The sequence below is a fragment of the Drosophila montana genome, unplaced genomic scaffold (assembly GCF_035044405.1).
Source record: "Drosophila montana isolate Dmon_TW-CO22-7 unplaced genomic scaffold, ASM3504440v1 contig_2534_1, whole genome shotgun sequence".
NCBI classification, from domain to species: Eukaryota; Metazoa; Arthropoda; class Insecta; order Diptera; family Drosophilidae; genus Drosophila; species Drosophila montana.
Genome location: NW_026997398.1, coordinates 58,687 through 83,454, shown reverse-complemented (window position 1 = coordinate 83,454; position 24,768 = coordinate 58,687). Strand labels below are relative to the sequence as shown.

General features: G+C 44.6%; 1 long non-coding RNA gene across 2 annotated transcripts in view; it reads left to right on the top strand.

Annotated features, from left to right (window-relative positions):
- Nucleotides 1-24,768, top strand: part of LOC135428747 (uncharacterized) — a 123,782-nt gene that overhangs the window by 81,481 nt on the left and 17,533 nt on the right. The gene's annotated exons all lie outside the window — the stretch shown is intronic.

Sequence of the window (24,768 nt, the reverse complement as noted above, 5' to 3'; positions counted from 1 at the left end):
CACCCACACACACACACGCAAAGTCGCCCACAGGGCAGAACAACAGCAAACGCGAACGAAATATATGCAAAATTGTTGTTGTTGTTGTTGCTGTTGCTGTTGCTGTTGTTGCTGCTGCTGATGATGTCTAAATGTGCGCACATATACATGTATATATATACAGTTATACACTCGTGTGTGCTGTCATGTGTGTGCGTGTGCGAGGACTCACGCACAATCCAATATAAATAAAATATACACACAAATACGCGTAACGACCTCATTAGCATAATAACGGTAAGTAATGGATGAAAAATGCCATTAAACAACACTTTATGACTTTCTCTTGCTCTTGCTCTCTCTCTCTCTCTCTCTCTCTCTCGCACCCACACACACACACACACAAATTTGATTTAAATGCGTGCGTGCTGCTGCTTGTTGTTGTTGTCGGTGTTCGCACTGGCTTCAAATCTAAGACTTAAAAGCTCCTCACACACACACACACACATAAACATTAACCGATCGACAGACAAAACACAAATGAATAATGAAGAAGCGGATAAGGGTAGACGGAGGGGGGGGGGGGTTTATGCTCGCCCTGGGCAGTGGCTTGCGACTTTTAAAACAATTTCAAGATTTCAAGACGCTTTAAATCACGGCGAAGGACAAGGAATTCAAGAAAGATAAAAAAAAACATAAATAGAAAAAATATTATCAATTTTACTATTATTAATAAATATTATTATTATTATTATTATTATTATATTATTATTATTATTATGTTATTATTATTATTATTATTATTATTATTATCATTATTATTATTATTATTATTATTATTAATATTATTATTATTGTCATTATTATCATTACTTCTATTATTATTATTATTATCATTATCATTATTATTATTATTATTTTAATTACTAAAGCTATTATTAACATAATTATTATTATTTCTATTCTATATATTTGGAAAAGAAAGTTTAAAAAAATGTAAAACTTAAAAATTTAGTTCAAGTTGATTTATATTCTTTGCTTGGTTTTAGTTTGTTTTGGTTTGTCTTGTAAGTTGTCTGCCCTCTTACAAAATCTTCCTTCTCTTTTAATGTATTCTCCTTCAGTCGAGCCGGCTCTAAGAATATCTTGAGCAGCCAAAGGACAGATCTGTTATAGTAGTTGTAAATACTGGTTCAGGTTGAACGGGATTCAATATATCAGCTTTATCCTTTCTATGCAGACACAGTTCATGTTGGTTCCTAAATGCGTAAATGGGTAAAATGTCAGACTTAATAGTTCACGGAAACTCCCCAAATTCAAGTGTTCAATGTTCGATGTCAACTGTATATTTGATTTCTCACTTATGCTTCACACGTCATTCGTAAACGTTAGCACGAAAGCAGCTGGCTTTCAAGCACTCCCATTAGCTATCGGGCCATAATGGGAATGTTATTTGAGGAATCCAGTTTGAATCTCCTGCTGCTCTAATGAATTACTCTGGACATATAGATTCTATTAATGCGTTTTTCTCTTTTTATGATCACACCTTAATTTGCTAATCATTTTGGAATCGTTCTATGGGCCTTTAAGTGCGACAATCTCATCTTTATTGGTTAATTCCGAGCTGCCATTTAATTTGCTCGAATTTTTTTGTTTTTTTTTCTGTTATTTTAACTGCTTTGGTTTCGCGCTCTTTTTGTTGGTGTTTGTTTGCTTGTTTTTTATTTTTATTTTTATTTAAATTTTGTCGCCTAGCTGCTTAATTTCAACGAATTTAACGCATTGTGAGCCTTATTTTTTGGGTGGGTCAATGGAAGGGGGGGTGCCGTTTGGGGGGGGGGGGGGGTTAATGTTTATTTCAGGCTGGCAAAACATGTTTAAAGTATGTTAAACGGCGGCCTCAAGCCGACCCAGCGCTGACCCCCACAGCCCCCCCTTCCGCCATTTCCCTTGAACAGATAAAAGGCACATTCCCATGGCTGAGGCACAACCCCTTTCGCTATGGCTTTGACCCCACCCGCCCAGCCTGAAAACCTATACCCCAAGCCCCCGCTAGCTGAAATGTAGGCTAGGGCTTTAGCTCCATGTCCGACCCGCTCGCCTCGGCTTGTTTATTTAGGTCTGAGCTAATAAAAAGGCTTACCATCTCAATAAAAGTATTTAACACAAGCGTTTTACTACACTTCCAGCATTTTCTTTTTTTTTTTTGCTACTTTCCTTTTTTTTTTTTTGCTTTTTTGTGCGTGCCGAAAAATTTTCCTTGCTCTGGTTTCAGTTTCAGCGATGCCTTCAAATTTTCCTGGGCTCTATTTTTTTTTGCTTTCTCCGTTTCTGTTGTCTTTGGGCTTGTGTCCTGTTTGGTATCGGTGACGCCAAGTGAAAGCAGTTGAGTAAATCCCTTAATCTATGGAAATGCTACGCAATTACCACGACAAGTTGAATGCCAAGGCGGCCGCCGCCGCCGCCACCGCCGCGTCATGTGATGCCCCCCACACCGCCTCCTCCTCTCTGCCCGGCCACTTGCTCCGGCTGTCCTTAACTGACTGACAGTCCTGACCCTTTCGGCGTGCCCTTTTTACTTATTTTTTTTTTGCCTCTTACTGTAACGGACCTGAACGTGGCTGCTGCTTTGGCTGCTTTGGCAGCTTTCTTTGGAGTGTTTACACAACCAGTTACAAAGTGCACAAGCCACCCGGCTGGGTCCTTAGTCTTTTGGTCTTTGGTCCTGTGTCCCTTTTGCTCGGCAGCTCCTCGGGGCCAATGGACGCTCTCTCACGTACCGCGTGCCGGGGCACAACAAATCAAATTTGCATACCAAGTATTATCGGTAACAGTAAGACGAGTCCTTAGCAGGACCTCGCCTCCTGCAGCCAGCTGCGTTCCACACTACGTGAACGCAAGCAAACTAAATATTGAGCCAATAAATGTTGAACAAAAATGAGCATTTATGTTCTTTCTAATAAAACATATGATTTTTCGTGCATAATATGTGAATATTATGTGCATATCTATATAAAAGACCTTGTCCTGACGGACGCACTGAACTGAAGCTGACATTTCTACTGAAGATTCCATTTCGTTCAAGTGAGTACAGTTCTTTGGAAAACTCGAGCTGCAAGTGTTGGTAAACGTTGGTCAAAGTTCGAATGACAAGCACCGAAAACAAGCTGACGAGATGAGTCTGTGTTGCTTAGCATTTCTGTCTGAGCGTCGAACTAGCAAGCAAAAGGTTGCCGGTTCAATTTTCAGCTATGATACATGTTTATTTCTTGTATTTTTACCATCAGGCAAAGAGCCTGGAAAATCAGTTAAAATTAAAAATAAATGAAAAAATTTAATATTAAGTATATTAAAGAATAGTATTGAAGATTGTTAATTAAATCAAATACAAGGCTGTCTATATTTATTCTTTGGCACGCGCCAGGCAAACTGAGCACGAAGTTTTGAGAATCGCAGCCCTTGAAGACTGGCTCGTTTTTTCTGATCTCAATTAATGCCAAGCCTGAACAAACCTAGCTTCGCTGGTGAGCTTTTCTAGAAAGTATTTGAAAAGTTTATTGAAAAAACAAATATTATGAAAAATAGTTTTCATGATATTGAAAAACCAGAATTACTTTGAAGTGTTTCTGGCTTGACTTAAGTTTAGCTCACTTTATTAAGGCCACTTTAGCTGATTCCTTAAATTATGTTGGGCTTTTGCAAATGCCTAACTGGATCCTTGCTTACTACTATGGATGATCCGAGGTATACGTATAGCCTAGCAACAACAAGAACAACAGCAACAACAACAACAACAACAAGAAGAAGAACAACAGCAACTGGCAGCTGGAATTCCATTTAGGCAACAAACCTTATTAGGCCGCACGTCAGTTGCAATTTGGCTAGCCCGAAAAACTATGCAGCAATAATTGCAATTCACGCTAATTATGATTGATTGAGAAGAGGAGATCCCCGCCCATTGGCCGCTCATAATTGCGAAACTATGATGAGGGCTCTAGCCGCCACGTTTTGGCCGCCAACGCCGACCGTGTGCCCGACTCCGGCTGAGCCACCTCTCAGCCACGTCGCTGTCAATGTCTGCGCTAATGATGAACTGAAATGTGATTGCCGCAGCGCTGCCAAGTAGCATGGAAGGGGCTGCGGGTGGTGGGAGGGGGCTGAGTCCTGCGGTTGGCAGCGGCAACGAAATGAAATTAAAGCAAACAGAAGCAGCGATGAGAATCCGCCAGGAATTGCCATGAGCAAATAATTAAATAATAACCAAAAGCCCCAAAAACTTGCCCCAACCATGCCCTGCAAGGAAAAGAGGAAGAAGAGAAGAAAAAAATGATTATAGGCAAAAATCCCGCTAAGCAAAATCCGAATCATTTGCCTGGCCAGGGGCAACCAGCCAAATGATTGCGAATTGGCTTCAACTGCTGTTCGGCTAAGTGAAATGTAACTCAACGGCTCAAGGGCACCATGCCCACACCGCCCACACCGCCAACACCGCCCACACCGCCCACTTGCGCGATTTTACCTGCTCATGGGCCCAATTCGATGCCCACGCCCCCGCACCCCTCTATTAAGACAAATGGGAAGCACTTGTAATTATGGCTAGAAAATGTATTCCTTACGCTCGGCTCCTCAATAACAATAAATCGATTCAAGTGCGCGTAATCGGGCAATGTTATCCAATAATAAAAATAACAGAGCGTTGCGGGGACGACAATAAAATCAGCTAAATAGCAAATGCAAACCAACGGCCACCCAAGCATCTCGAATACCAGATGCCCTAACTAGGGCGTAAATATGCGCCGATAAGTGCGCCGACTGCAGCTCAATGAGCTAGAGATCGCTGAACTACCAACTTTTAACTGGTAGTTAAATCACGGGTTAGGTTTTATTTTACTCTATCTCTCTATCTCTTAATGTCTCATATGCATAGATCTGTTTTTTTTTGTATAGATTTATCTGAATATTTGTTTTTTACCCTCTTTCTGTCTATCTCGTTCTCCCACTCTCTCTCTCACTTTTTCGTTCGCCCGCTCTTTCGCTCTCTCTCGCGCCCTCTCTCTATTTCTTTCTCTCTTTCTCCTTTATCCGTTTTTGTCTGTCAAAGTTGACAGGCATCTTGTCATGTTGTCATACTCGCTTTAGTTATTTTTAACTCACGCCTTTTCTATTTAAGCTCTCACAATTTGGCTAGCAACTGCCTGTTAAATATTTAACATGAAGTTAGAATGACAGAGCTGCCACCTGGCAATATTTCGCTGTTAAGAATTGAACGATGCTCAATCTTCGCTGAGTTGTTGCTCATTTTTGCCTAACGTTAAGTTGACAAGCTGTTAGGAAATACCTAATGCAATATAACTGCCTGTGAAGCGTTGAACTGGCACATATGCATGCACTTGGCGAGCTACCCTAGACTGGGCTAGAGTATAGCACGTCGGTGTGGCGGTGTGAGTAGGCAATTTCAATGCCTATTTGATTTCAATAAGGTAGCAAATCAAGTGCAAGGCAATTGAGGAGCAGCAGCAGCAGCCCAGCGTGGGTAGCTGCGTGAACTGTGACAGAGTTCTGGGCGGAACAACCACCAGCCACCCCACCCACGCCCCCTTAGCTACTCCACTGGCTGAGTGGCCCGGGCGTAATCCACATCCGCCGCGCTGTAACGAGCACATTAAAGCCACTCACCTGTGCGGGTTGCTGGAGCGCGCGCCCGCGACGCGTCCTTTGGGCCGTTTTAGCCGCCGTTTTAGCTGGCTTTTGGCAGCCGTTTGGCAAATGCCAAATGCCATTTGCCATTTCAACATTTCGACATTTGCCATTTTGCCATTTTACCGGCTGAGCGACAGTTTGGCGCCGTCATCATCAACGGGAGATCAAGTTGCCGACGTCGTTTGCTGGCGACGCACTCGAACGGAAATTGAATTGAGCAATTGTAAATGTGTGCTGCTGCCCCGCCCACTGACCTCCCACGCCCCCGCATTCGGAGTTTGTCAATTGCCGCAACATATCAAATGATTTGCTTCCAAATGATTTGATTTGAATTGACTTGAAATCGAGGCGACCCAAGCCAGCTACAGTGGCAGCAACAGAAACTTTGGCTGACATTCGAGTTGCTGCCACCTCAGCTTACCGCTCTCCTCCCTCCCCCCCCCCTTCCCTGCCGCTCTGCTTACCCCACACCACAGCTGTGCCATCATAATATCCACTTGATTTCTTTTGCTGTTTGTTGCCATTCAAGTTTTTGAGACATATTGTTGCTGTTGCCTCTGTTGTTGCTGGCAATTTGAGAATTTGTCTAGCGGACGCGAGCTGCCTACAAAAGCCCGGCGCGTAATGAATTTCATTTCAATTTAGCAAAACGTCAAGCCAATTTGTAGGCACAAGCACACAGCACAGTTCGCTGAGGCGTTGTTTATAGTGTTTGCGGTTAATTAATTCACATTTACACCTGTTGGTGGCGGCATTGCAGACAGCAACAGCAGCAACAGCAACAACTGACGCCCAAACGGTTTGCTTGGCGGCTGACTCGCTCCCTTTGACTGAGCCGCTCTATACATACCCACACAACCACACATTTCACACCTCACACACACGCACACCTCTGGCAACGGCCCCACACACTGAACTCCATTCAATTCATTTCATGCGCACAGTTCATATGCCGCAAATTAACTCGAAAGCAGCGACAATAACGAGCTACACAAATTGCCACAAGGACATGGGACTGCGGCATGGCAGCTGGGGCCGGAGTTTGGGGCAAGGACACGCTTGCAACGCCTTTTTTGCATAGGCTGTTCACGCTGCGAGGCGTGGCCGTTGCGCTGAGGTGTTGACAGCAGCGAACAGCGAACAGCGAGCGCCCGAAATGGACGCACGGCAACAACAACAACTCAATGAATGGGAGACTTTTCACTCTGTCTCTCTCCCTCTCTCTCTCTCTCTCTCTCTCTCTCTCTCTCTCTCTCTCTGTGTGTGTGTGCGTGGTAGAGATGGCCCTGAGCCTCTTTTTGCTGCAGCAATGCGGTGCCTTAAAGCACGATAAGCGCTTTCTTTGTCGAAAGTATTATTGCAGTGAGAAGCGTTTAAGTTAGGCAAGTGTTGGGAATGGCTGTCGCTTCTCGCTGCTCTGCTCTTCTCTCTGCTCTTCTCGCTAGAGGCAAAGCTTATGGCATTACTTCTTCATTTGCTTCAAATTGCCTAGCTTCTTCCTCTTGTATTCGAATTCGCTTCTCACTTATGGTTCAGTCTAAGCTAATCGCACAGCATTTAGCTGCGCTTAACGCTTGGCTACGCGTTAAGATTATCCGCATGATACTTGCCTAGCTTATCTCGCTTGATTTCACTTATTGATCTGGTGTTGCGGCTTCTGGATACTACTCGCTCATTTCGTTAATTGCCTTGCATGCATTACTTCTCATGTTGCTTTCTACTCTCTGACTCATTATACTTTTCATTTTGCTTTTCACATTGCTACTTACTTTGCCATTCTACTTCTCGCTTTGCTTCTCTGCTTATCACTTGGCTTCTTATTTTGCTTTCTACTCTGCTTATCACTTTGCTTTTCTCCTGTCTACTCACTTTATTTCTCACTTCAAGTTCAGTGTGCTATTGCATTTTAATACACACAAATAATTGCCGCTTCTCGCTGCCTTTCTTGATTTCCGCACGAAAATTCACGACTGCAGCGTAAAAGCGCACGACTTGCACCCATCTCTAGTCGTGTGTGTCGCCACACACACTGACATACACACACCCACGCACACACACACACACACACACTAATGCCTGTCAACGTCATTAACAACAAAAAGAACGAGCGCCCTCAACACATACCACGCCTCCACAGCTCGCACCGCCCCCGGCCTTAGGTGCAGAGGCGCAACAGGCGGCAGGCGTTAATTACAAAATAAACTCTCGTGAATAAGTGCGAGAGGGGATATGTGGAATTGAGAAGAGGTGTGGGTGTATCATACGTGTGTATGTGTGTGTGTGTGAGGCCATGTCATTAAGGCTGCGAATGACCCGCCCAAAGCACACATTTGCGTCCACACTCGCGTCCGCGTCGCTGACCAGCCAACGGGAAGTGCCTCGACAAATGCAGGAACCCAAGGACCCAGGACCCGGTACCCGGTACCCAGGACCCGGTGCCCAGGACGTGCTTGAAGCGCGCGACGCACATATGTCGTTGCCAGAGTCAGTGGAGCAGCAACAACGGCCAGAGATGGGGCACTTGCTGGCCAGGGTGGGGCAAGTGGAGTGGGCGCACTCGCCTGCCCAGCGGTCGCCGCCATTTAACGGCGTGATTTACTGCGGTCAACGTGTGTGTGCCCGTGTATGCGTGTGTGTGTGTGTGTTTATGTGTGTGTGTATGTGTGTGTGTGGTCGCCACCTGCGGCTGCCCTCAAATGACCAGCGAACAGCTTCAGCTGCAGCACCAGCCCCGCCAGTCACAATGCCAATCCCATTCCAAATCCCCCATTCCGCGTCCTGCCCATTCTCTGGCCTGTCCTCGTGCTTGGCCTCGGCATAATAATGTTTAATTTGAGGTAAATACGTTTTTGTTTTTCCCATTTAGCCTCGCTTTTCTCTGCTTTATTTTTATTTTATTTTTTTGTTTTGGCGCCGGGTGACGCTGTCCCGCTGGGCAACCAGCAGGACCTGGTGCTGGAGCAGGAGCTGGAGCTGAAGTTGAAGCTGCGGCAGGAAGCAGCCAGCATCGGACTCGTGCTGTGTGCCGAGAAGTGCATTAAAATTTGTGCTCGCCGAGAAAAAGAAGTCGACGAAATATAAATTAAACATTTCCAAAAAATAAAAAGAAATGCGATTACTTCTGGAAGTCACTGTTAGTAGCCATATAATAAGCAGGACAATGCAAACATAAATAAATATTAATGCGCGTGAAAAAACATTTGATTCACACCCAGACAAGTTATTAGCAGCGAATGGGGAAAAAGGCAAAAGTAACGAATGGAAAGTAGCGAGTACTGTCGGGAACTTGAAGGTGATTTCAAAGGCAAAGCGTTTGACAGCGAGTTCGAACTAACAAGTAAAATTAGGAATGAGTGAAAAGTAGCGAGTGATTTGTGGTATTTCAAGATGCCTTGAAAGATAAAGTGATCAGCTGCAAACGCTAAATAAAGAGTAACAAAATTATCGAGTAGATATTAGTATTAACGAGTGGAAAGAAGCGAGCGATAAGAGTAATATGAGAAAAGTTGCGTGAGAAGAACAGTACTTGAAAATGAATTCAAAGTCAAAATTATTGCAGCGAGTGAAAAATAAAGAAAAAAAATTAGCAACGAGAGAAGAGTAACGAGTTATTTTGAGAAGACGAAGATAACTTGAAAGATGAAGAGAACAAAAAACGAATAACGAAAGTAATAATAAACGTGAAAAAACGCTTCTAATTTCAAGTTAATGAGAACGAGTGGGGAGAAAAGCATATTACAAGGAGATAATTTAACTAAAAGCAAAGTCCATATATATGGCTTGGCATTCCTGTGAATAAGCAGCGAGTAAAATTACGCAAGTAGAATTCATAACAGCAAAATTATTGCTCGATTAAAGTTTATGTGTGGCAATAATATGTTATAGGCAATTTGTTGATCAGTGACGAGCGAGAAATGGCGAGCAAGAAATTAACGTAAGAGCAACGAGTGAAAAATAGCAAAGGACAAACAACAAGTGCACCTACTTTGAAATAATCTTCACTAAATAACAAATTGCATCGTAACAGAAACAATATATATTCTAATAGAGAATAGATGACTTTAAGCACACAAACACACACCCACACAGATGTCGCTAATTGAAATTTGTAATACTTGTTGTGCGTGTGTGGGTTTCAGTGGGAACAACATCGTTCAGCGTCTGGCTGGCCAATGGGCCACATAAAAGCGTCGCTGGAATCACACAAAAGGGCTGAAAAAAAAAAAAAAGCAAAACAAAAAAAAATGGAATGAAAGAAAAATAGCGGAACACAAACCTGGACAGGCAGACATTGTCAGCATTTCTTTTGTCCAATGCTGTGAAAAGGCTTCAAAGCCGTAAAGGCTCGCCCGAAAGGCTACCAGCCATCCAGCCAGCCAGCCAGCCATACCCAGGAACAGGAAGCGGATGTCGCGTTGGCCACTGTTTCTGTTTCGGTTTCTGTTACGCTCCCATTTACTGTTCCTGGCGCCGCCAAATGGACCCAGACCCAGACCCAGTTCCCGACTCGCATTCAGACTGATGCCATGTGCACGATGTACGATGTATGTAATTGTGTTTACCCATGCTTCACTAGCATGAAATTCGAACAATGGCCAAGAGCTGAGTGATGTGCGCCGTGTGTCCTAAGTAACGAGTGACATGCTGCAGGATGTCAACTGTAAGCGATGCGCAGCAAGGGAAACGTAACATGTACTAAGAGACGAGTAAGAAGCAACGAAAAATACTGCGTGTGCAAACATTATGCAGCGAGCTTTAAGTGATAGCGAGTGTGTGAGCTGCATGTGTGAGTGAAGAGTAACGAGTAGCAAGAGGCACATCGAGTAATGTTACGGCGGGTGGCATGGGTTACAGATTTGAACAGCGAGCGTAAACAGTAACGAGCGAACTGCAAATGATAACAAGCGATTAGCGAACGAGGGAGCAAGTTAAATGTAACTAGCGAAAAGTAGCGAGAAAAAATTAAATGAGTGCATGAAGAGAAGCGACTGATATGTGGCGAGCTATAACATGCGAGTTATAAGAAATAATTGAAAAGTTGCGAATAAAGAATGGCGAGTGATGGAAGAGCAAGTCAGCAGCGAAACACTATAACGAGTAACTAGCAACGAGTAGGGAACACGATCGTAAGCTTCTTAATGGCTTGTTGTTTGAAATGTATATGAAATAGAGGCAACATACAATGAAAAACGTTTGATGAGCAACGAGTAACAGACAGCGAGAGACAATTAAATTGGGAATGGGATAGCTACGAGAGCGGGAACGATGGCGATGACAATGGCAATGACAGTTCGTTTCATTTGTTTTCATTTTCCGTTTGGTTTCGTTTATTTTGATTTAATTTAATTTGAAATGAGACTCGCAGCTGTAGCTGTAGCTTTGGCAAAGGCAAACAAATCAAATTGCAGCCCCAAGCCAAGCTGCCCGTGGAGCAGACCAAGGATTGGTGTGTGGCACCTGTCCCTGGTCCAAAACTACAACTGCAGCTAACTTAAGCCAAAGCCGCGCTGCAGCAGGTTGTGGCGGTAGCCCAGGACCCCCAACAAAAACCAAAAAAAAAAAGGGCAAAGGGCGTCCGCGACGGTCGTCTGGGTAGCTTCAGCTGTTGTTGTTGTTGTTGTTGTTATTATTGACTTGCCGGCATTTCTTGGCCAATTTGGCAAAGTGTTTCGCCTCCTGCTCAATCTCGAGACATGACATGCTAAAATAAAATAATAAAAAACAAGTGAGAGTCGGTGCTGCCCGACTGGGAGATACCCTGCAACGAGTGGCCGCTGAGCTGGTCTATAAACCTAATTTTGTTCTCTCTCAGTCTGACATAGATTCCATTGAATTCTCTAAATCTTATGGATGGACAGACGGACAGTCGGGCAGTCAGTGGAGTCTCCAAATATAATGGACAAACAGATGGACAGGCAAGAGAGTCTCCAAATCTTATGGAGGACAGAGAGACAGATAGACGGACAGACGAATAAGCAGACGGACATGGCTAGAAAGATATGGTTCAATAATTCCAGTGGAGTCTCTAGATCTTATGGATATATAGACGGACAGTCTACCTGACCCAAAGATTCAAGTGGAGTCCCAAGATCCTTTGGACAGACAGACGAATAGACGGACAGTCTGACATGATTAGAGATATATGGTCCAATATTTCCAGAGGATTCGCCAAATCGTATCTTATACAGAGAGACGGACAGACAGACCAACTGGCGAAGATGCCTGGATCGACTTGGCTGCGCTTCGCCTGATACATAGGTTAGTACAAGCACATCATGCTCTTTTTAGGCATTTTGCTATGTTTACAGGGTATACAAGTAAACGGAAATGTTGCAATCGACAGGCGCAATAAAATGTGGGCTGCACCGGCAAAAATCAGGGTTGAGGCGTGGCCGCCCCGGTGCCAGGCACTTGCGGCCGTGCGCCTCGTTGCATACAACTAATTTGTTGTGGGCGTGGCCGCACTGATATGGCCCACGTAATTGCCTTTTCGCCTTTTTGTTTGCTGCTGCCGCTTTTTTATTATTATTATTATATTTTTTTTTTTTCTGTATTTATATTTTGGCAGGTTTTTTGGCGCTTTTTGGAGCTAATTTTTTTTGCTTAGCCGGTTGCCAAGTGACGCCAAGCCGCAAAAGTGTGCTTTAAGAAACTGCACAGACAGCGCGCGTGTGTGTGTGTGTGTGTGTGTGTGTGTGTGTGTGTGTGTCTATGTGTCTATAAATCAGCCATGCCCAGCAAAAAATGCAAATGAGCGGCATAAAACTAAAGCTGGGCCAAGCGGCACGGGTGGCAGACAGCAAAGATCCCGCAAGTGCCTTAATGAAAAGCAGCGACACACACACACACACACACACATACACACTCGCAAGCAAGCAGAGAGACACCTGAGCTGTGTGTGTGTGTGTGCTACTCTGGGGGCGCTCTGTGCGTTGTCGGCGCTAATCCTCATTTAATTTTAAAGTTCGAAGGTGTTGAAGATAATTTTTGCACCACTTGCCACAGCCACAGCCACTGCACCAGCAGCAGCAGTAGCAGCAGCAGCAGCATCAACCGCAAAAGGCAACAGCAGCAGCAGCAGCAGATCCTGGAACAGCTCCTGGAGCAGCTCCTGAACGCATTTATAGAGTGTTCGCACATAAAAATATTTTATGGCGTTTCCCTCGACGTTCGCCTTGGCGCGAAAGGATTGCAGACTCTGCTGCTCTTGGCTGAGTGGATGGGGTGACTGGCTGGCGCTTTTAGCTGAAAAGGGGGGGGGGGGGGTGGGGAGGACTTGGGCTTGGGTAGCTAAGTGGCGTTACCGTTACCGCACATCGCCAGAGATAAAATAACGGTGCCAGACATTGTCTTATGAATAAATTGTTATGGAAATCGAATTAATGAACGCTGTGGCGCACAATGGAGGCTCCAATGGCTGCTCCTTGGGCTGTTGTCTGCTTCAGGTGTCCGTGTGTGTGTGTGTGTGTGTGTGTGTGTATGTGTGTGTGTGTATGTGTGTGTGTGTGCTCTGGTGTGTGTTAGCGTGCCAGAGGTTAATACCTGAGCTTATTTGTCTAACTCTTTCGTTGCCGCTGCTGCTGCGTAATTTAATTATGCGTTCACTTTGCCAGCCCACAGCCACGCCCCGCCCCCAGCCCCAGCCCCATCCACATAAGCTTGCCCATGCAGAGCTAGAGTTCTTATCTCAAAAACTGTGTGTCTGCTTCTAGTGTGTGTGTGTGTGTGTGTGTGGGTGTGGGTGTGGGTGTGTGTGTGGCCTACGGGACAGGCATTAAATTGCAGCATTTAATCGAATTTTCAAGTGATGTGCGCACACACAATGCCAATTCCCAGCTACACATACATATCCATATCCACATCCATATCCATATCCATATCCATATCCATATCCATATCCATATATATATATGTATATATGTGTGTGTGTAGACATATGTGGCATCAAGTTCTCTAACGTTAAGCTGTGCAAAGCCAAGTAACTCATAAACTCTAGCTGTAAGCCATCCACACACACACACATACACACACACACACACCTATTAAGAGTGTGTCTGAAATCAATTTCCATTCCATGCCACAATTATTATACTTTTTTTCCACAAGCTCAAAGTTTTCGGGTTTAATTTAGACATCTGCGACATCAATTATTATATCAGTATATATTGTTCAGGTCCTCTCGAACTTGGCTTCCATATAGCATCAGTTTTTTTTTTTTGATTTTTTTTTTTTGTTTATTCTATTGAATCAAAAATAGCATAAATTTGAATTACAACACAGTTGGCTTAGGTGATATTTCGCCAAGCCTGGTTGAGTCCTCAGGCTTTATAGTTTTTTTTTTTTTAATACCTTACAAAAATCCAAATCATTTCGATATATAACTCTTAACGTCTTCTATCGTCACATTTAAAAACTATCCTTGGCATGCCGAAGATCAAATACTCTTTTGTACACATATAGTTTTCTGTTAAAACCTTATTTTTCATATTTTTTTTGTTCGTATTAAAGCTCAGCAAGAGAGCGTCAATATTTAAACGTATTTAAAAGCTTAAGAATTGTAATTAGCATTTAAAAGGGAAATAGTACAAAGGATTTTTGTGCCGCATTTTTGTTCAGACTATCTTTCAGCTGTTTTCGGATTCTCTAGAGATTGCTAACTGAGACAGATTCGCTTAATGCTTAAAGCTAGTCACACACACACACACACACACACACACACACACGGTAAACCCACAGCTATTCGACCTGCGCTTAAAATGCTCCAAATTGGATTCTATTTTTTTTTCTACTCCCTCTTTTGCTTTGGGGCTTTTATTTCGTTTCGTTTGTTTTATTATTGAGACTTAATCAATGCGTTGTTTGGGCAGTTGTGGGGCAGGGGCTGTAAACGCTGCTAAAAACCTTTCCACCGACACACACGCGCACACACACACACACGCACACACACACACGCACACACACACATACTGTTGCTGCTGGGAAGGGAGGTGGATGGGTTGGGGCCAGTTCTAGGCCAGACACGCATTCGGCTGTGGTTTTCATTTATCCCAAATTAATGAAAACGAAGACAAAAAGTTTGTTGCACGCACAAAAGCTCTCTGCCTCTGCCTCTGCCTTTGCCTCTTCCGGCGCGTTGCGCCCCTCACTAGCCACACCCCTCACCACGCGGCGTGTTGCCCATTGGCAATTTCCTTTATCTTTGGCCTCGCCCTCGCCCTACCCCCCCCCCCCCCCCCCTTCTTTTCTGTCGCATTTTTAGTGTCTTGCACTTTACACTTTTGTTTGTTTATTTGTGTATTTGCTCTGCCTCCAAGTGGCAGCTAATTACGTGCCACGGCGCGGGGCGCCACGGCCACAAACTTGTTCATCAGCTGCATTCAGCTAACCAGCGAGCGAGCGGGCGAGGCAGGGAGGAAGGGGGTTTAAAAAAGGAAGGAAAAGAAAAGGAAAGCGGACGGAAAGCGCATGAGAATGGAAAACGTCAACAACAACAGTCAACGCCAGGCACGATGACGTTTTATGACACCAGCTACTGCTACCCTCCCGCAATGCTACCCCCCTCCCCCGCATGCTATTGCCCCGCTAGCTGCCGGCCAAGCGCATGCCTTTTGCCAAATCCGTTTAAAGCCAAAGTCGCAGCCAAGTTGCCAGCACAAAAGTCAGCGAAACGGGTTGCTTAAGGGGTATTCGGGTGTGGGTTGGGTGAGCGGGTGGTGGGTGGTGTCCTGGTCGGTCACTGTGCCTGTGCCTGTGCCTGTGCCTGTGCACTTGAAAGGGACTTCAGTGATACTTTGAAATCAAACACGGCGCCAAGGATGTTAAAAGGACTCCGCACAGAGACTGACTACGGGCGAGCTAAATGAGCAGCGACCTGTTTGACACACAGCGAAGAGCAGCGTCAACAACAACAACAACGCTATCATCGTTATCATCATCATTAACATTAACATCATTATCAGGCAGAGAGAGAGAGCGAGAGAGAGGGCGAGAGAAATTAAAAAGCAACTCGCCGCCTTTTGAAGTTCCTCACGTAATTGTCCCGGGCAGGCGGCATCAATCGCTGCTGCTGCTGCTGCTGCTGCTGCTGCTGCTGCTGCAGTTGCCACAGCAACCCAAATGAAGCTCTTTGGCTGGCAACTTTAAGACTCAGAACCCAAAATGATAAACCAAATTAAGGCCAACTTGTGCGCCCAAAAACTGTGCCAAAGTATTCAAGTGTGCCTAGATAGTGCCTACTTGTGCTCGCACAGATTCTCCCTACGTCTGCTTAAGAAATCAACAAATTCTTTTCGTTGCGAAACAAAAACGTAGATAACGCCTTTCGATCTCCAAGCCCATTGAAAATGGGTGAAATGATCAGGAGCACACGCCGAGTTGATCTAGCCAGGCTCGTCTGTATATATATTCTTCTATATCTTAAGCACAACGAATTTTCGATTGTTTCTTCGATATATACCTTAATTTTCTTCACATCGATAAATATCAATGTTCAGACATTATTTCGATGATTATAAGAGCTAACTGCGTCTATCTTGGCATGTATTCTTTGAATATACATATATACCCTTTAATTTAGCCGTAGTGCATATAGGGTATTTCCTGTGACGTTAGGTGTGTGAGCGGCAGCCAAAAAATTGAGAAAAAAAATTCTTTAAAAAGTTAGATTTTTGAAATCAATTAAATGCGAGTGACGAAACAAGCTGCAGATTGATTGATTGACTGATTGACTGATTGACAGATTGACAGATTGAACAATTATAATTTAACTTGAACTCTAACTTGTTTAAGTGTTGAGCTAGTTGGGTTTGGGGATTAGGCATTTGCTTTGGAGCTGAAATTTAACATTTATTTATCAAAGCGGATTTCGGTTCGAATTCCGGACTCGGGTTCGAGTTCGATTGCAGGCGCATCGGCTGCATGCACAGCCTCAGCCTCAACACAAAGGACCCTCCCAAGGAAGCTGGCACGCCCTGCCACGCCCACAGTCTCGCCTTCAGTCTCACGCCTGCAAGTGCGTGTTGCACAGGTTAAATTTAAAGCTAAATGGCCCATGGCACACGACAGACGACAGACGACCGACGCCCGACGCTAAGCCAACCCCCTCCCCGCCTTAGCAGCAGCTCTCCTTCGTTGCTCTTAGAAGGAAACTGGCTAAGGATATGGATGTGAATGTGAAAAAGGATGCGATGGGTTACTCTAATGCAATTGATGTCTGTTCAGCGGATGCGAAGGCGTGGCAATGTTGCTTTTGTGGGGGGCGCGCGCATTGAGGCGGCAACCTAATAAAAGGAACGAAAACAACTTGTTTTCCAATTTTACAATTTAACAAGTTGCCATTAGATGGCGGCCAGAAAATACGTAGAACTAGCTGCAGGAGTTGTGGAAGCACAGCCGCAGCCACAGTCAGAGCCCGCCTAGGCCCGGCAGCTGACATGGCGCAGTCGTTAGTTCACAAATCCTGAATCCGCAATCCCCAGTTCTCAAACCAACGGCAGATACGTAATTCGCAATCCTTTTGCCGGCGTTAGGCAACAACAACAACAACAACAACTGGCAAAGAATTCCAAAGAAAATCGACTGCTATTGGATTCCAGTTGCTAAAGCCTCGTTAGAAACGTTCGAGTCTCCGCTTGCACAGCGCTTTTTCTTTTTTTTTTTTTGGGGGCTACAAAGGCAACAACAAGGCGACGCCAACAAATAACAAATAAAAAAAAAAAAAAGAAAAATAGAATTTTTCTCGGTACAAATTTTTCGAATTGTTCGCTAGAGACTAATAAAATCAACGACGTGGAACTTCAAGCCGTTCCCATAGACCAGAGACAATGAGTCGTCGTCCTCGTCCTCGTCCGCGTCCGCGTCCGCGCTTGGCGTCTCCCACATGCAGCTGGCTGCGGGCCCGGGGTAGCTTGTCCTGGCCAAAACGAAAGCCAAAGCCTGTCAGACAACAACCAGCCAAAAGTTATTAAACAGTTAAGCGGCGTCGCACGTCGTCGCGTTTGGCCGCCCAGCAGCAGCCGAGCTCAGATTTTGCCATAGCCATCCGTGGCACAGCCCCAACTGCTCGCATATTTGGGGCCCATAAACCGTATTTAGATCGCGTCTAAAGAGTTGCCGGCACCCTGCTCTCTCTCCCCCTTCCTCACGCTTGGCGCATTGTTGTTGCCAGGTCGAAGACGCCGCCAAAAGCATTGCCCAATTTTATATATTGAGGGCATACGCGGGGGCTGGGGCGGGGGCGGGGGCGGCGGAGCATTGCTCAGCGGATAGGCTTTAATCAGCGGGCCGCCATTAATAAATCAGAGTCATTAAAAATGCAGCTGCCAGCGGAGGGCAACAAAAAATAGAATAGAAAAAAAAATAAGGAAAAAAAGGGCAACCAACCAAATGGGAGGACGAGCAGAAAAAAGGAAATACAAGCAAATTAAATAGAGCATAGACGAAGCGTGAATACCCTGATTGGAAGGTTCTTTCTTAATGCAACTTTAATTGTCAATACTTAGTATTCACATTACTTTTATTGTAATTATTATTTTTGTTTTAATTTTATTACAATTACGTGTTAATTATTATTTAAAAATTTATTAGTTAAAAATTATCAAGTTATTAAATAAATAATTTTTCTAATATTATTATTAATATTATTATTCTTATTTTTATTATCATTATTATTATTGTTATCATTATTATCATTATTATTATTGTTATTATTGTAATTATTATTATTATCATTATTTTTATTATTATTATTATTTCGTAAATATTATTATTATTATTATAATAACCCCAGTAAGAGTTTCGATATTAATTTTTATATGAGCCGTATATACAAAGGCTTCAAATATTGCGCATAGTGGCAACGCCATGCCGACAGCTGGTCAACAGGTTGTATTTAGAAATATAAAGTATAACAGCGCATCGAAAAAAAGAAGAAAAGTAAGCTAATTGGGCCAGCAATCGTAATACATATGCTAATTTTAACGAAACGTGTCCGGTGCTGCCAGATATTTAAAGCATTTGCAAGGTGGCAACACGGATGCTTATTCTCATGTTAAGAATTTAACAAGCGTGTTAATTTTTTAACACACATTTTATTTATATTATTAACATGAAAACCAATATCTAGTTTGACAACATGTTTAAGGTTATATAAGGGACTTAAAGTCTTTGCTCGAAGGTCTCCGTGTCTTTGGTTATTCGAGAATTGGGAAATGAAAATGATTAAAAAATAGATGCGGGGGTAACAAACATTATCAGAAACATCAGAGAGCCGCGGCTTGAAAGAGTGTAGAAAAAGAACTAAATTGGAAATCGAATGAAAAGGCGCAGGCTGTCCTAAGCTGTGGCCAAATGGGCGTGGCTGTTGAGCTAGGCGAGTGTCGTGGAGGGGGGGGGGGTGTGTGGTGGTGGGGGAGGGTGGTTAAGATTGAGATGGAGATTGAGATTGAGACTGAGGCCAGCGTAAGATTCAAGGATTCGTTCATTAAGCAGCCAGGCGACCAGCGGACCAGCGGACTAGCGGACCAGGCGGCAAAATCACACAAAGGGACACTTTACAGCCGAATGAATCTAATTAAAATGTAATTATAAATGTAACCGTTAAGCGGAAGTATCCGCGGGATACCAGCCAAACACAACCAGAGAGCAAAGCGGCAAGCAAAAAAAAAATATATATACAGAAATAATGAAAATGAAAATAAAAATAAAAATTAGAAGCGACAAGAAGCGAACCCCTTAATCATGACGCCCCAGCGCCCTCGATTTATGTGAAGACATCTTTTTCGTATACCCTGTAAAAAGGCAAACACGTGGACTGGCCTGACTCACAGCTAGGCAAGAGTTTCAATGTAAACATATATCTATCCATGCCCGTTCCTATCCGAGCTAGAGGTCAAATTACTCGGGTGATAACTCAGCTCACCTTTTGCTAAATCGAAGAAGAAATTAAGCTAACTGTCTGATCACAATCGCCCTTTGATTACAGGGTATTTGTGCGGCGAGCAGGCGCTGATTTAATGCACGCTTATTTGTAGCACTTTGTTCTCAATTCATTATCTTTTCGCTTAATTTTTCTAACACATTTCGCCGATTGCCTTAAAGCTGAAAATGAATTCTTAAAGCTGAGCAATCTTGAGACCGTGTCCGCGTCCTGCGTGCTGGCCATATGCAAAAAAGGGACAAATTCGCTTTTGGCTTGTGCGCAATAAAACTAAACTAATGAAATTTAAAAGCAGCCCCGAGACGGATACGTTACGAGCAGCTGGCGTTAAGTTTTCGAGCCAAGTCTATGCCCAGAAATGCCAGCGAGTCAGCCAGCCGAGCACGAGGCCAAGTCAAACAATCGCCAGAGTCTGGGTCTGGGTCCGGCTAAGGGTACGCGTCCGGGTCCGGGTCTGGGTCTGGGTCCGAGTCCGAGTCCTGTGTCTTAGCCAGTGCTTGACCTGGCCGGCGTCGCCGTTGTTGTCCTTGCCGTGGCCTAAGCCGCCTCTAAATGCGTGTCCTGGTCATGTAATCGCATTTCAATTTTAAGTCATTCATTCAGACCCTGACTGAGATGACTGCGACGACTGAGAGAGACGTCCGCCTCGACTTCAACTTCGACGTGAACTTCGTCTTCAGCTTCCACTTGTACTTTGGCTCTCTTATCTTTGTCCATGTCCGTGTCCATGTGTCGTCTCCAGGGTGCACATATGCGAAGCGCCTGCACATTGGTCCGCCGGCCATCGCAAATTTCGGAATATTTTCAAGATTTCTTCAAGGGTATCTTTAGCTTTAATAAAATTTGTATAGCTTCCTGTTACCCTATATTATAATCATGGGAGCTTTATTGAAAATTCATTTGCAACGAAACTATTACTGTAGCTGAGCTCAAACGTTTGAGCTTAGATGGATATATAAGGGAAAGGATTCAAAAAGAGAAATATTCTTGATTTGCTCATGCTCCTATTGTATATTATGATCTGGTAGATAAGGAAAACCTGGTGGGTAATCTGATTGGATTTGATAAAACTTTCATAAACATATACATATATATTTTTACAGTGTATACCAATTAAAGGACTAGATTTAATACCCACCAAGTTTACAAGTTCTCTTTGTATTCCATAAAATAAACTGCCTTTGCGTTTCATTATGAATTTTCACACACATTTCGTGCGCTGTTGCACCACTGTGCGCTTGTGTGTAGCTTAAGAAAATTGAAAATTCCTTCGCATAAGTTGCACACACATTGCATAGTTGTTGTGTGTGTATTTGTGTGTGTATTTGTGTGTGTGTGTATGTGTGTGTGCACTTATGTGTAGCAATAGTTTGACACTTGCAATGCACATAAATTTTGAACGCGCTGCTGCTGACCGACTCCAAGTCCAACTCCAGCTCCAACTTCAACTCCGACTCCGACTCCAGCTCCGACTCCAGTTCCGACTCCGACTCCGTCTTTGACTGCGACTGCGACTGTGACTGCAGCAGCGGCAGCAACAAAGTCGTAAAGCGCTTTTAAGCACACAAATTAACCACAGTACATGGTCGAGCGCCCAAGCGGTCATGCTCAGCCAACCCCTCCTCCCCTGCTCCCCACCTCTCCACCTCCCCACCTCCCCACCTATTCGTCCCACACCCAACCCCTCTAACCCCATGAGCCGTGGGCGACCATTTTGTTTGTCTATTTCGTTGTTTATTTGTTTTTGTGTGCACTCAAGGATTTCTAAGAACTTTAACTTGCCCAAAATATGTGCACATATGTGTACACCTACCCACCCACCTACACACACACACACACACACACACGCACAGCTATTTGCACTGTGCCTGGCACTGAGCTACGTTTTTGACTTGAAATTTTGAATTTGTGGATTGAAGTTGTTCGCCTCGTTCATGTTGTTGTTGTTGCTCTTGTTGCCGAGCGCAGTGACCATTAACGAATTTTCAACTATTCAACATTCCCAAGGCTTTTATGTTTAGTGTCCTGCGCTGGACACACACATACACACACACACACACACACACACACACACACACGCTTACCGGCACTGTTTTGGCCACGCATGACTGCGCCACCGCTGAGGATGCGGCCAAGGAAAATTAATATTCCACTTCTGGCACTTACTTACGCTCCGTAAATGCTTAAGGGCAAATGTAATCTCTCTGTCTAACTGTATCTTAGCTGTGCGTGTGTTTACAACAGATTTGCATTTGAAAGCCAACCAAGTGGGCTGTTCCATTTGCCACGCCCCCCTGCTGAACATTACATTTAACAGTGCGCCCACATTAGGCCCCACTCCGGCCGCCATCCACCCACTCGGCTGCATAATCAGTTCATTAGCGTGTCGCCTGGGCAAAGCTTGTTATAAAAATAAATATAAAATATAAGAAAAAAAAAAATTGGATGCATAAAAAGAAAACCTTAAAATAGAGAAAGAAGAAGAAAAAAACAACAAGTAAATTACGCGTTTCCCGCAGCGGCGCCACATCAAAGTGACCAGCGGTCTAGTCTCCCCCTCAGCCCAATCCCCCGTCCGTCGTGCACCACCCCTGCCATTCCGTCTCAGTCCAGCCGCAGTGCATCTCTCTTGCTGGGTGCGGTTGCCACGTCGCCCACAATTAGACGACGCACAAAGTCAAACGTCAACAAATTATAGCCACATGGCCACACAGCTAGTAGCCAGCACAATCATCCCCGCTCACCCACACTCCTCATCCCTCACTCCTCACTCCTCACCCCTCACCCAACCGTTCTGCCCCACGCCCTTTTGGGCTTTCACAAATTAACAAACAAAACGTCAAGTCAAAAGGCAGCCGAAAGAAAACGCAGCCGAAGAAAATTTATGATGGACAAATAAGAAGCAGAGCGTGAGGTGTGTGTGTGTAGAGCAAGAGACACCCTACCCCGACCCCCCTCACATACCCATACACACACACACACACACAGCCCACTAGAGACACTGATTTGCATTAATGAACACTTGAGTGATTTCTCATCTTCCATATTTTTTTTTGTGTTTGGGTTTTTTGGGTCCAGCAGCTGTCGGCCGTGGGCCTTAATTAATTAAGTTCACATGAGCAGAGGAGCGTGCCGCGGGGTTGGATTGGGTCGATCGGCCAGTTCGCCTGCGATCTATCGATTTCCCTGGCCATGTACATTGCTTTCTATTTTATGTTGCTTTCAATTGCAAGGACAGTTCGCCCTCCCCCAGCCTACTTAAGCTCACGGCCAGCAAAATCCCCAAATGTCCAGCAACAAAATTAGCGTGGACTAAAAGTTACCCATTAGATAACATTTCAGAGACCACATGCCCTTAATAGTGCACTTGCCATCCTGCTTACTCGCTGCATTGTGGATCACTGTTCACAAGAAAATTGCATGCAAATTCCCCATGAGCAAAGAGAGCAGAGCTGGGCTTAGCACGTTTGTGCAAGCGAGACGGACATACACGTACCTCAAACACAGAGAAGCTGGCATGGGAACAGCAGCTTAACAGCGACAAAAAAGCCGAGCTGAGCCTAATTGTTGCAATGGGAACAGCAGCTTAACACAGAGCAAAGCTGAGCTGAGCTTAGCAGTTGGCATGGGAACAGCAGCTTAACACAAAAGTAAATCTGAGCTGAGGTTAACAACTGTTAACAGGTTGTTCAACAGCAACAGCATGTCGGGCTGAGCTTTATGCAAGAGCAAGCGGTATGGCTATATGCCTGAACTGCACATGAGTATGGTGCATATGTGTGATGGCGGTGCAATGAAATTTAACTGACCAATCAAAACTTAATGTGCTTTAATATCAAATCAGGGGGTATTAAATAAGTATAATTAACTGATTGCAGTGCCTGATCATTACCATATCCTCTGAGTATCCAACGAAAGAGTCTCCAACTAATTATTCGCCAGTTGGTTCGACTACTCCAGAGCGCGCATATGCCCAGTTGTCCGTGCACTGTGCAGGATATCAAAAGAAGATACAGTGCACAGCGCCAAAAGACCAAAAGGACAGCGACTGGAATGAAAAACTAAACGGGGCAGCAGTTACATTAAGCAACCCCTTAACAGGAATCGGATGCGCACTCGGACTCGGACTCGGACTCGGACTAGGACTAGGACTCACATAACCCACGCTGCGACCACCGCCCAGCTGGGGTGGGGGGGATGGGATTGGTTGGGAGGGCGGGTATTTTGTGAACTTTTTGCTTTGCTTCAAACTTGGCTTTTTATTATGCTCAAAAATCACATTAAAAGGCAAACTCAAATATTTTAATCAGATTTTCGTAAAAAGGACAAACACACCCGTTCGCACACACACACACACAACCCGTACACACACACACGCATGCTTCATTTGTGCAGCGGATTCCTCTTTTTTCCACATATTTTTTGGCCAGCTTGTTTTAATTTTTTTTTTATTTAATTTTTTTTTTGTAGCCCTAACTGCCACAAGGACAACGCACAATGTGTGTTAATGTGTGTCCAGCAACGGCTCAATTCCAGGCACAGGACCCCTGGCAGCGGAGAGCTGAAGGGGGCTGCAGCGGCTGGTCAGCAGAAAACAAGCGAAAGCCGTTGCAAAGGAAATGGCCACAGCTGTTCCATTCATTCGCTCCTTGTCGCAGTTGCCCCTTTCGCCAGCAACCTGTGTGTGTTTGTGTGGGTGTGTGTGGGTGTGAGAGTGTGTGTGTGTGTAAGGGCTTCCGGTTCGGGCCGGGTCCGGCACTGGCTACCGCTACGGCTGCGACTGCGGGTTTTAGGTCTTTCGAGAAAAAACGCCTCCCCCAGGCGCTCTAGCACTCAACATGCTCGTAACATCCACTTTAAAGCATAAGTTGCGGTTCTAGCGTAGCGAAAAACTCATTTTCAGCTGCCCCAAAAATGTCCACATACCCAAGCTGCCAACCCTCACACACAGCCCAGCGCCCACCTCTACCGAGCGGTCGGCAGGTTTGTCTGCTAGATTGATATTTACTTTTTATAGCATACTTTTTCGGGCCGATCTGGTGAACTGTCCCAGCAATGCAATTGACGCACCGCCGCCCGCCCATTGTCAAAGTTAGCCACTTGTTGGTAATAACGAAAGCTAAAAACAACTTAAATAGCTGCGGCAGAGTGTG